This window comes from Lycium barbarum, chromosome 4 (genome assembly GCF_019175385.1).
Source record: "Lycium barbarum isolate Lr01 chromosome 4, ASM1917538v2, whole genome shotgun sequence".
In the NCBI taxonomy this organism is placed as follows: domain Eukaryota; kingdom Viridiplantae; phylum Streptophyta; class Magnoliopsida; order Solanales; family Solanaceae; genus Lycium; species Lycium barbarum.
The window spans coordinates 132,686,386-132,699,245 of NC_083340.1; the positions used below are offsets into that span (position 1 = coordinate 132,686,386).

At 39.1% G+C, this 12,860-nt stretch overlaps 1 long non-coding RNA gene across 1 annotated transcript; it reads left to right on the forward strand.

Moving 5' to 3' along the window:
* Positions 1-2,285: 2,285 nt before the first annotated feature.
* LOC132636530 (uncharacterized) lies at positions 2,286-7,296 on the forward strand. Its single transcript, XR_009581305.1, has 2 exons — positions 2,286-6,076; positions 6,796-7,296. It is a non-coding gene; the product is annotated as an uncharacterized LOC132636530 (long non-coding RNA).
* The last annotated feature ends 5,564 nt before the right edge of the window (positions 7,297-12,860 follow it).

Consider the following 12,860-nt stretch of genomic DNA (forward strand, 5'->3'; position numbering starts at 1 on the left):
TCTTAGATGATCCAAACATGTAATATTCCTTATTTCGTTTTCATGAGGAAATCATATGTAGTACGAGTAGTACAATGCAATTATATATCATCTACGTTTTGTTTTGGAAGAGTTTGTCTGTAACACTTGTATAAAAGGAATCAGATTCAGATCTAGTTTGTGTGCAACAACAACTACTAGTTGTTATAAGTCACAGTTGGAGAAGAAGAAGGTGTTAGTTTGTTGGTAACTGTGGTCCCAAAATTGGTGTCGACCATCCCTTCCTGTTGGCCTGGTACACACATGCATACATTATATTACTACTAATTATTTTTGAGATTTTTCGTTCTTGTTTCACTTTTTGTTTGATCCATCTGTTGTTTTACACTTCAAAATATTTTTACTTGGCATTTCCTAATGCATCAGCTACTAAATTCTTAAAGGATTTAAGTTGTACATAAACATATATATACCAAAGACTTTTTTAGGTTATCATTGAATTTTAACTTGTCATTGCATGTTAGTACCATTTTTTACTATTTTTCAATTAATGACTATCAAGTGAGATTACCTTTAAACCCATATAATTATAGGTATTTCCCCCCTAACCACTCATCATTAATTGGCGAATTCAAAGTTTCATTGATCGACCTCATATCATTTTGAATCTATTGGATAGTCATTTAATTGGTTTAAAGTGGAATAATTTTTAACCTAGAAATTATTTAACGTAAGGCAATTGGGGTCCAACAAGTGGAAGGAGGACATTTTTAACCCGAAAATTAACATTAAAGGCAACCGAGGTTGAACAAATGAAAGGATGACATTTTTAACCTGCAAATTAATAAAAGGCAATTAGGATCCACTAGGTGGAATGAGAGTTTAAATTATTGTCAAGATGTTTAGGGACATTTTAAACCTTTTTTTTTTCAGTGATATGATTGTGTACATGTTTTAAAACTTTAAGCCATGGTCTCAGAAGTGCAACAGATTAAAATAATAAGAGGTCGATCAATTTAAATTTTGAATTCTGCATGAGACAGCGTTACAGTTTTGGAACCAGAGTTACCAACATACTGTCAAGTTTCTCACGTTACATTAATTTCCTCCAAGATCTCAGGGATATCTCCAAGTATTGCAGTCATTGATGTATTATTAGTATCATCTTGGAGCTTTGGGCACATCTCTCTGTCTCAAAATAATTTTTCCTGTGGGTGTTAGTGTTTTCTTATATGAGTTAATGTTTTCTTAAGGGGTATGAAAATTGCTAAGTGGACACTTATTTTGAATCGGAGAGAGTAATTATTTGTGTGATGAAAAATGTTTTCTTCTGTGTGATGGCTAGTAACTCAGTGAAGTTGTTAGTGATTGTGTGAATCGGAGAGAGTAATTATTTGTGTGATGAAAAATGTTTTCTTCTGTGTGATTTGAATCGGAGAGAGTAATTATTTGTGTGATGAAAAATGTTTTCTTCTGTGTGATGGCTAGTAACTCAGTGAAGTTGTTAGTGATTGTAAACATGTGATTTTTGACCCTCCCGGGACATTTTCACTGTCTTATTGACTAATTTTCCTTTTTAGTCTAATCTTAGATATTTTTAACTTTTATTTCCTTTTTAGTAGGTTTTTATAAGAGAATTTGAGAACGCAAAAAAAAGTCTCATTTTTAGAATATAAGTTGTGTTTTAATTTGCAACAAAAGAAAGAAAATTTCCCAAAAAAAATATGTTTGTAAAGTTTTCACAACTTTTGAGTTTTATAAAATAGTTTTAAGCTACTGTAATAGTGTTATTTAGTTGGGAGAATTGTTTTCTTGTCATTTTGATTTCGTTTCAATATTTTGGGTGACATTTTATTTCATTAAATTAGCTAGTAGATTTATTTTAGTTTAAGTTTTCTTTTAGATAATTCAAGAAATATTTCATTACTTTTCCCTAACCAACTCACACATGATACCATTCCCATTTTGACACCTCAGCTAGAATAATTCTTGCTCGTCACTCCACTCTCCACAAAATACACACTACACCAGCACACACTCCATTTTTCACTCTCTGTTTTCGTTTTCTCCAAGCTAGGCACATCACACCTACATATACTTACTTACACAAGAACCAGCCGCACCAATGAAACATATCTCCTTCGATGTAACTTGGAGTTCATAAGGTCCGACGAGGTTTCAGTGTTCCGGTCTAGGTGTTGTTGCTGGGTTTTACTATTTCTTGAGGAACAACCAAAGTGTCGTGCAAGTTTGTTTAAAAGCTCTTCATCAATATGCGGAAAGGAATTTTTATGTTAAAGGTCCAAGCTTTTCCATTTTTGAATAATTATTTTATCAAATGTCTACATGTTTCTTTTTCTGTTACTTTGTTTTGTTTGAATTTACCGCAGTTGTATGCTAAATTTGTTAGTTGAGATTCATGAGGTTTAAGCTAATAATTTCGTAACTGTCATTTTGTTTCAATTTAAATTAGGACAAATAATACTAAGTGTTACTAATAGTGAGGTTTATGTGAAGTTGCTGCAAGTATGATGCTTGTTAGCCTTATATTTTAAGCATTAATTGTTTCACATGAAGTGTTAATGAGTATAATGCTAGTTGGTTCTGCTTTATTGTTTTCACTGGTTTGAACATATTCTCTTAGCATTTTATTGTTTCCATAATGATTAGGCTGTGTACGGTGGGTCTAGATCGATATTTCAAGGCCTAATTATTAATTGTGTGATGAGCGAGATGAGATGCGTTATTTCAAATCTCGTTGTCAAAGGAAAAGAAAAGAGCGGAAAAACCAATTGTAAAGGAGCAAGATGGGTTGCGAATTTATTCAAAACCCGTTGTCAAAAGAGTGAAAGTTTAACCAAATAATATTAAGTCTCAGATTTTAGAGATAAATAATTGTCTTTTACGCTAGATGAGCTTTAGGTACGTTTTAAAATGTTTGTCTTGATTAAGAATGCGGTCACACATCTTATTTCGAGACGCTTTAAACAACTCAAGGATGCGGTTACGCACTTTGGCCAAATTCGTTTTAACAATTAATTTTGAATCGATTAAGAATGCAGCTACGCATCTTATTTTGAGACACTTAAAAGATCCAGAATGTGCATCCGGGTTAAGACTAATAAAAGTTCAACAATAAAAAAGTACGAGCAAATCAAGGCACGGGAACATAAATTATCCAAAATTAGTTTAAACTAAGTATAAGTCGATGAAGCGATCGTGCTAGAATCACGGGACTCGAGGCATGCCTAACACCTTCTCCCCGGTCAACAGAATTCCTTACCCGGTCTTTTGTTTTCGCAGACCAATAATAAAAGAGTCATTTGCTTTTGATTAGGGATTCATAAGGTGACTTGGGACACCAAAACTCAATTCCAAATGACAATTCTGTTAAATAAAATAATCCCTATTCAAAACTGTCACTTCAATTGAAAAAACCCAAAAAGGGGTGTGACAGTTTCATCGGAGATACCTTTTATGTAGCCAATAATTCAGTACCCTTTACTATTTCTAATGACGCCTCCTATGCCTCCTACTTCAGTATTTCCTATGGAGAAGCCATTAGTGTTAAGCTTATAAGTACCCCTATCATATGGCTCCCATTTGACATTAAATAATGTCCTCTTACTGGTGTTTAAATCACTTCTGGTTAGTCGATCATACTTCAGTCTTTGAGTACAAATTATTAAAGGATGGTAGATCATTTCTTCCATTAAATTAATTAGTGTTCCTATTTAGCCAGATATGCCAGAAATAAAAAAGGTAAGAGATAATTCCAACCGATAAGGTTATTAAAAGGCCTGTCTGCAATTCTTTTCCAAGTGGCATGTCAGTTAGCACTTAGGAGCATCAAAGGAAGAACTTGATATAGAGTCATCAATTGTAATATTTAAAATATTTAAATAATTTTATGAATTTAAATTGGAATGAGGTATAGAAACACACCTAAACTATGATGAAATTGTCAATTACATATCTAAACTATGCGGGGATCCTATTACATTCCTGAACTTTTTTTTTTTTTTTGTATTATTTACCTCCTTCACTAATTACCTGAAAAAATTAATCAGTTAATACGTATCATGCATACATGCGCCTATCCTAGATTAAAAAAAGAAAAAAGAAAAAAGAAAAAAAGAGGAGTTTTAATATCTTATTTTATTTGATTCTTTTAGACCCAAACCGATTAGACATCACTGTCTCTCAAGTCTCAACCCCTAGATGAATGATAACATTTTCACTCTGTGTTATACTTTAATGGAGCCTAAATTTTCCGTTCCTTTTTCTAGTTAGACATGTTCTTTGCATCTAATATACTCGAGAGCGTGGACTTTCTCATTTGTTTGAATATGTTCAATGCGAAATGCTTAGGCTTGACTTTATTCCTTATGCAGAATTCTTTATTAGTTTAAAGAGATGCTGAATATTACTCAGAAATTTTGATTAGCTTATAGGAGATAATGGTAAAAAACACACATGAGCTATCATTTTTCGTGAGTTTCACACTCCAACTATCCACTGTTTCCTTTGCCTACCTAAACTATCACTATCTATGAATTTAAGCACACCTCATTAAGTAGTTGACAGTGCGTAATGTACATACTCAATTTTTGTTTTAAAAAAAAAAGGTTTTCAAGTGGCCCTCCACGTGGATAAATATTTTCACCTATGCAAAACTAAAATAACTAGAATTAGGTTAGAACTTAAAAAAGTGGCCTGTTTGTGATTGTTTTTGAATCATTTGTCCTTGTCAGCTTCGAGGTATGTTTAAACACATCGATAGTGATAGTTCAGGTGTGTTTTTACCATTATCTCTAGCTTAAAGAAATATTGAATGTTGCTCAGAATCCTGGATTAGCTTAAAGAGATGTTGAATATTACTCAGAATCATTGACGTTGTATTTTGTTGTGTCTGAGACTTGAAAAATGATGACACCCGGCCGGTTTATGTTTGAAAGAACCAAATGAAATAAAACATCAAAAATCCCCCTCTTCTTTTTATCTAGTATAGGCGCGGATATGTATATGGCATATTTTAACTTTTTTTTTTACTAGGTAATTAGTGAAGGGGTAAATAATACGAAAAAGATAAGTTCGGGGTGAGAGGTAATAGGAACACCCCCCCCCCCCCGCGCGCGCGCGCATAGTCTTAGGTGTGTAATTGAAAATTTCATCATAGTTTAGGTGTGTTTCTATGCCTTAACAACAACAGACCCAGTGCAATCCCACAAGTGGGGTCTGGATAGGGTGGTGAATACACAACCTTATCCGTAACTAGTGAAGGTTAAGAGGTTATTTCCGATAGACCCTCGGCTCAAGTAAAACATATTAAAATCAAGTATGGAAAGAAAATACACAATGAAGAAATTGTACTGAAAATAATGGAGAAGAGAACAATAGCAACAACAAGTAATATGATAACCAAAGCAAAGGGAACAACATGTAATAATAAAATCGAAGAATAACACAGTAGGAGAGTAATAATAACAATATTGACGAGGAAAACTTGACAACGCTCGACTACTTATTATCCTTCTACTCGAATCCTCGACCTCCATATCCTCATATCTAGGGTTATGTCCCCGGTAAGCTGCAAGTGTTCTATGTTCTGTCTAATCTCCTCTCTCCAATACTTCATCAACCTACCTCTACCTCTCGTCATATCCACATATCCACATATCCAACCTCTCACACCTCTTTACTAGGACATCGGCGCATCTCCTTTTCACATGCCTGAGCCATCTCAGTCTCGCTTTCCTCATCTTGTCAGTTACCCTGAAATCATTTTGTGTATACTTCCTTATATTTTGATTTCTCTTTCTATATAATATGTATATTTAATTTAATTTAAACTATTAATAAGTGAAGCTTTGGTTGTACGACAAAGGGTATTTCTGGTATATCACTTTTAATTACTCTGATGACACGTTTTCAGTTAGTGTGATACAACTGGTTTCAACCTTCCAAAATTTATGTCAAACAACAATGGAGGCTAAAATTAACGGTGGTTTTCCATCGATTGAAGCTCAGTCCATTTCTTTCTTCCTTCTTTGGTGTTCTCTTGTTCTTTTTTTTTTTCTCCTCTGTTGGACTGCTGGTAAGTGTCCTCTTCTTTTTCTCATAGTTTTATGCAGGATTTTGAGATTTTCACTTAAGGTTTGAAATTGGGGTTCAACAATTTATATTGAGCTCTTATTTCAAAAATGGAACAGACAATTGAAAGTTTTGAAGCTCTGACATGACTATTGACGATTGAGTCAGATATTTCTATACCGGGAGAGACTAGATTGTCTTGAATAAGTATAAGTTCTTGTTTGATTGTTCAATTTTTGTTGGAAATTGACAAGATAAGCATGATTCTAATTTCTTTTAGTATGTTGGTTGGTTTTTTTTTCCTTTGATGTTTGGGTTCTTCATTGCCCTCTATATATTCTTGTCGAATTCAGAAAATCTCTTGCTTATTTCCAGTTTTTTTTTTTTTTTTTCACTTTGGTCAAATAAATGCGGGTTGAAGAGGACAAGTAAGGAAATTTAGGAATTCAAAATATTGTAAGAAATCTGTTACTAAAGGTACTCATAAGTATGAGTTTTCATCTTTATGATATTCTTAAATGCCAAAATTCAATTTCTGAATTGTTATTCTCTTTCACACATGACCAATATTTTGTTTCCTTACATTTTTTTTTGGTTCTTTTCCTTTTGTAATGGTCATTTCTTTACACTATTGACCTTCTTTATGGATATCATCTTAGCTTAGTGTTGGACTCAAAATGGTCAAGAAACAGTCATTTAATACTCTTGTTTGTCATGATGCAGGACTAATGATAAATCCGTACATTTGCCAAAGTCCATGAATTTCCGATTGATGGGATCCAATCAAGACACTTCATATTCACGATAATTTTTGGGTGAGGAACAAGGCTTGAAGTTTCATCATGAATGATTAAGTTGTTCTAGCTGTTGTTGGTTTCTGTTATCCTAGCATGTACTATGAAATCTTAACATCTTCACCCTACGCTCTACAATATTTATGTTGTACAAATTGCACCGATGAAAGAAATTAGTAAAATACCTAGATTAGAGCTAATATGTTATGGGCTTACGGCCGTAATAGTATTCACTCGAGGTGTTGAAATTATATTGTTTTCAACATTAGTGAAATTTTTTGCTTAAGTTCAGTTCTAAAAGTCTTGTTTTTATTTCTATATAGATAGCTTATCATGTAAGTTTAAGTCATCTTCACTTCCTCTCTTGTAACCAATCTCTTATTTTTCTCTCAAAAGCAATATACATACAGGCGCATCATTTATCTTGGAATATCTAGTTGTCTTACATTATTTTGTTATTTCTTAAGCTCGGTTCTTTCAGTATAGCTCTTATAATAACAAACACTGACCTATCCCGAAAGGAGAGTTTCCGGGATAGGATACGACCTACATGTCTTTCCTGTGGAGTTGTCCTGATTCGCAGCAGAAGTTCTCCTTCCTGAAGCTCTAGCAAAATCATTATATGCAGAAAGACATATCTAGTGGTAGATCGAGCAATACACTGGGGCTCGAGGATGCACAAATGTTGGTAAGAGGTATGAAGGATCCGGTAGAGGTGCAAGTGTCCAAGCACCGAGAGGAACCTATTGAAGATCAGGGGAGCAGTAGGGATGGGACACCGGGCAGGCAGCCTAGTGAGGAGTGAAGTAGAGGTGTCCCAAACACTGATGAAGCAGAGCACCCGTGCAAGCAAGCATTCGGAAGAACGGGTTGAGCGTGATCTCAGCCTGACGGGCAAAAACCTGCTCAAAAGACGGGTTCCTTGACGAACGAAATATTGATGGCTACGCTCAAGGCGCAAGATGAGAGGATGCAACGCATGGAAAGGGCCATGATTACCATGGCTAAGCATTGTAGGGTGGGGACTCCGGTGTCGAATAAAAACGCGGGTTAGATCCTTATGACTCCACAACTAAAAAGGACGGAGAGGCGAAAGAACGGTTGGATGCATTTACTGAGGAGTTACCCAGGGTCGAAAGAGATGTAAATGAGCGAATAAGCCAAATCCTAGAAGCCCCATCCTTGATAAAGGGCGCAGGAGCCAGAAAGTATGGTATACTGCCATACCGAGAATGGAGTTAGAATGGGTCGAGGTGCGAGATGTGAGCATAAGAGAAATCTCCCCCCGCCCTAATGATATAGAGTTTAGTGCAGCAATAAATAATATTATGGTCTCACGAATAGCAGTGATTCCAAGGAGCGTGGTTAACATCGTTGAATGGGGAGTTGTTCAACAGCTGGTTGAAATGGGAGAAATTGAGTTTTTCGGTGACACAGTCATCAAGTTAGTCTATTATGGAGTTGTGGAATTGTCGGTGGTTACCAGATGGAGTGAAGGGAATGCAAAGTTTCGAGTGATAGATGGAGATATGGATTTTAAAGTTGTGTTGGGAAAACCCTGGATTCAAGCCAGAAACATTGTAATATTGGCCCCCCTTGAGGAGGTTAGAGTTTCAAACGACGGAAGGGGTGGAGTATGTCTAGGCTAAAACATGGAGCGAGATAAACCCCAGATATGCAGCTAGAACGCGCATCGACGAGGATCGAAGGGTGATGGTTCCGACAGTAGAAGGCAGTCGCACTTGAAAAAGATCGGACCAGGGTGTTGAAGATAACATCACAAGTCACTGGGGACGGTTTGAACAGTATGAGACCCGCAGGCCTTCAGGCCTAAATTCAAACCAGGGGAACCATGGGAGTGGCCATAGTATCCTCAATATAAGTACCCCGGGCCCTTCGAGATCGACGTCGAAAGGGGTCGGACCCCCGAAGTTTTTAGATTGTAATTTCAGCATAAATGCTGCAGAGTTTATCGCAATCACGAGGACAATGAAAGAGGCTAGATTCCCAGAGGATATCTGAACCAACCTAGACAGAAGGAACACCGGCTTGTGTTGTCACTTTTATAGCACCCACGGACATACCACGGAGGATTACACGAACTTGAAGGTCGAAGTGGCCCAGCTTCTGCGAGCCGGGCACCTCAAAGAGTACGTCAATGACCGGGCCAAACTCAACCCAGACAGAAATCTTAGGTAGCAGTTGGACAAGGCGTTCTAACTAAAATGATTCTCGGAGAGGAACGTTGAACAAGATGTCAGATGCGGAGCGCCAAAAATCCAAAAGCTTCATTCACAACCAAGAGTCACTCCTGGGTCCTCGCCAAAAGCAAGAGCGCACCCTTTGCCGATGCTGACTGCATACCTTTTTTGACGACGACGCCCAAGTAATCTTTTCAAACTGAAAATTCCTTCATTAAGCGAAAGCTAGTTGATCTAGGTAAAACCGCGAAGATGATGCGTCTCCAAACTCGCAAGAAGATATATAAGGAGCAACCCCAGTGGTTCAAACCCTATCTTAAAAAGGCCTATACAATAGGCTCGATGAGAGATTGAGCGGATAACACGGAAGAATTGAGACCAATCCAAATAATGCCCAAACCATTAGAGAAACACCGGGCCACAGTATGATTAGGGCCAACCCAAAAGGGACAGGGACGCACCACGTTATGAACCGCCAAAAGACTCGAGTCTGCTGAGTGTTGCATCCTATAACGTTGAATTCAGAGAATTGGTCACGGCGAGGAAAAGACATGGCGGGGGTCAGGTTTCCATCGGTCGTAAAGTCCAACCCTAACTGGCAAGACTAAAATTTGTGATGCGGGTGTCACACTATTCCGGGGCATTCGACTAAGGATTGCAAACATCTCCGTTACGAGGTTGCGGACCTGCTCCGTAAGGCGCATATGAAGGAGTTCTTAAACAACCGAACATGCAAAAAAGGGGCCGGGACTCCCCATTATGGGCCACCATCCCCCCTCCCCCGGGAAATGATTAACGTGATCTTCAAATGAAAGGTAGTAAGAGCGGCATCTCAGGAGTTGCAGTAATGGGACCCGTATCCAACCCGAAAACAGAGGAGAAATCACCCGAAAGACGTTATTATATTCGATAAAGCGGAGGAAAAAGTCGCTGATGCACTCGTAATAACCTTACAAATCTTGAATTTTAATACTAAACGTGTGCTTGTCGACCCAGGTAGCTCCGTAAATATAGTGCTACTTCGAGTGCTCAAAGAGGTGCAGGTGGTGGAACAGGTAAACCCGGTAATAAATATTCTAACCAAGTTCAACCTACTGAGTGAGCCCAACCGAGGGAAGATCAAGCTGGTCATTGGTGTGGGAGGAATCTCCTCAAATCCAGGAAGAATCGAAGCCTAGTTAAGGGGTAATAACCTGATAACCATTGAAGAAAAACCCGGAGATAGTGGCTGCTAGGAATTATAGAACCCTGAATGCGGAGTCCGATTCTCGATCAGGCTTAATGAGAAGCGAGTGAAAATCATCCCCCTGGGCGATGCAATAGGCAGAATACCAAGAGGGTTTGTAGCACCAGAAGAAACAGATGCAAGAAGATTTGTTGCAGAAGAGTTGGAGTTGATTGCTTACCGACCAAATACCTCTGAGGAGCAGGTATACCTGGGCTCGGGCTTGAACCCCAGGTCCCGAGGGATTATACTTAACTTCTCAGCAAAGAAAAAATTCATATAACTTTACTTGGTTGGGGGTATATACTGCAAGTGTCTCGGCGGGGTTAGCTATTCACAAATTAATAACGCATCCGGACAGTTAGCTTGATAAGCGAGATAGGCGCCCAAATTTCTGCCTGTTTTGGTCAAAAGGCCCCTGCTCGAGGCCAAAATGCGTCACTCATAAATGGAAAAGATTTCCCTGGCACTACCGACCAGTGGACTAAGATCGCACCCCCAATGGCTATCTGTGCGGCACGATGGCAACGTCCCCTTTGTGGATCCTCTTGCACAAACTTCGAGCCCATACGTGAGTCAGCAGGGAACCAACCGGAAAGACCCGAGCCAAATCATGGAAGCCGTCGAAGAAGGATCCCCCTCACAGTATCTCTCGAAGTTGTGGCACTATTCATTTTTTCTAGATAAATTATTTTCCCTCCCGTACAGGGACAGGCTTCGAGATCAAAGCCGCCTTGTCACCTAGGGGAAGGGATTAAGGTGTGCACCAATGACTTCCCCGCCAGGGGGATTGTGAGGTCACAATACAAGGGTTTACCGCCTCGCACTCCAATACTGGCATTCTTGAAAGACTCCAAACCATAGTGAGGATGTGAAAAAGGCGTGCCCAAGTGGTCAAAACAAATAATACTGGGACTATCAATGGTTCTCGCATCCGCTAGGTCCTCCCTTGCTTCGCTACTGATTTTTGAGAAAGTACAGGGAAGAGGCAATGTATTGATAGGACGAGTCCTCGCTTATAAAGCTTGGGAGTAAGATGAAAATCTCCGCTTATCTTTGGTTGTTATTAGTAATACATCCTTTGTCAAGGATCGCGAAAAAGTTCTGGGCAAAACCGAACTCGGAAGCCGCACGGTCCCGTAAACCGCTTCTAACACACTACACGGCTATTGAAGCCTCCAAGCATGCAGGTTCCATGAACCATTGTGCCATTAAATAGGGTTGAGACATCTTCCCCATCAGCACCAAAAAATGAGGGCCCTCTTTCATTGCGATTTGGATGTTTTAGATCCCCAAAATCGCGAAAGTATTTTCGGAAGTGACATTCTCGGGTTGAGTTAAGAACGATGACCTCAAACATAAAACGAAAAACACAATTGCGCACCAGTCATTATGCTTTAACTTAAACAATAGACACTCAAATATTAGCATAGTTCTGAAGACTATTATGACGGTCACACCTCGACGGTTAAGTGCAAAATAAAAAGTTGACAGACTATTTTATGGTCACTATTGTTGGAAAAACAAAGCGCATGTTAAAGCGTGGAAGTCAGAACTAAAAGAAACGAACTGATAATTGTCCTAAAAAGAAAGGGAGCAAAGAGAGCGCGTAGGCTCATAAAAGAACATTTACAGCCATGCAGACCTAGAAGTATCTTTTAAAAATTGGCTCACAGGCCAAGTCAGGGAAGCAAAAATATCCTAAAAAGGGTGCGCAGGCCCTGAAGCATCCGTTAAAAGAAATTGGCTCACAGGCCAAGTCAGAAAAGCAAAAATATCCAAAAAGGGTACACCTATCCCGAAATACTAATTGGAAAGCGAAAAACAAAAACGCTCACTGCACCAAACGCTAGTTACCATTCCGAGGCATGATAAGAAAGTCAAGGCTAGTGATTTCAGTGCAGAAAGACTTACTACTGACACCTAGGCCCTGGGTTCATACATGCCTAGTCCAGAGGCTCAAGACTTATAAAGTTGAATTAGGAGGGGAAAACCATCACCGTCAGAAGAATCAGTAGATGCATTAGAAGAAGGCAGCGTTTCGTCGGGAAGGTCGCCTATGTCTGCCTCAGCTGCACCCAAATCCACCTCAGCATTAGTCAAAGCCGAGGACACATCGATTCGCCCCTCTTCGATGCCTTACAAAACCTCATACCGGCATATAGGACAACGTGATCCCGAAGCAAGGAGGTTCTCTATCGTTCAGCCTCTTGGCAAAGTACCAAACGCCAAATTCGAGCCCTGAGTCGGACACGGACAACTTCAAGGGTCTGCATTGGCTCCCGAGTAGCATCGCGTTCAGCCTCTGTCTGATCCAACCTGTCCTGCAGCAGCCTGCGAGTTGTGGTCATGGTGCGCAAGGTGTTGTCTCGATCCCTCAGAGTCTGCTTGGCCTTTGCCCACTGGAGCTCTAATAAAGTCTTCATAGCCAGGAGACACTTGTTTTCTGTCTGGAGCTGGACAAGTTTATCCTGGAGCCGCTGGTTGTCCTCCGATAGCCTTTCCACGTCACGAGAGGAATAACGCGAGGAATTCCCAAAGAGCTCGATTGCAGAAGAGACGGTGGCC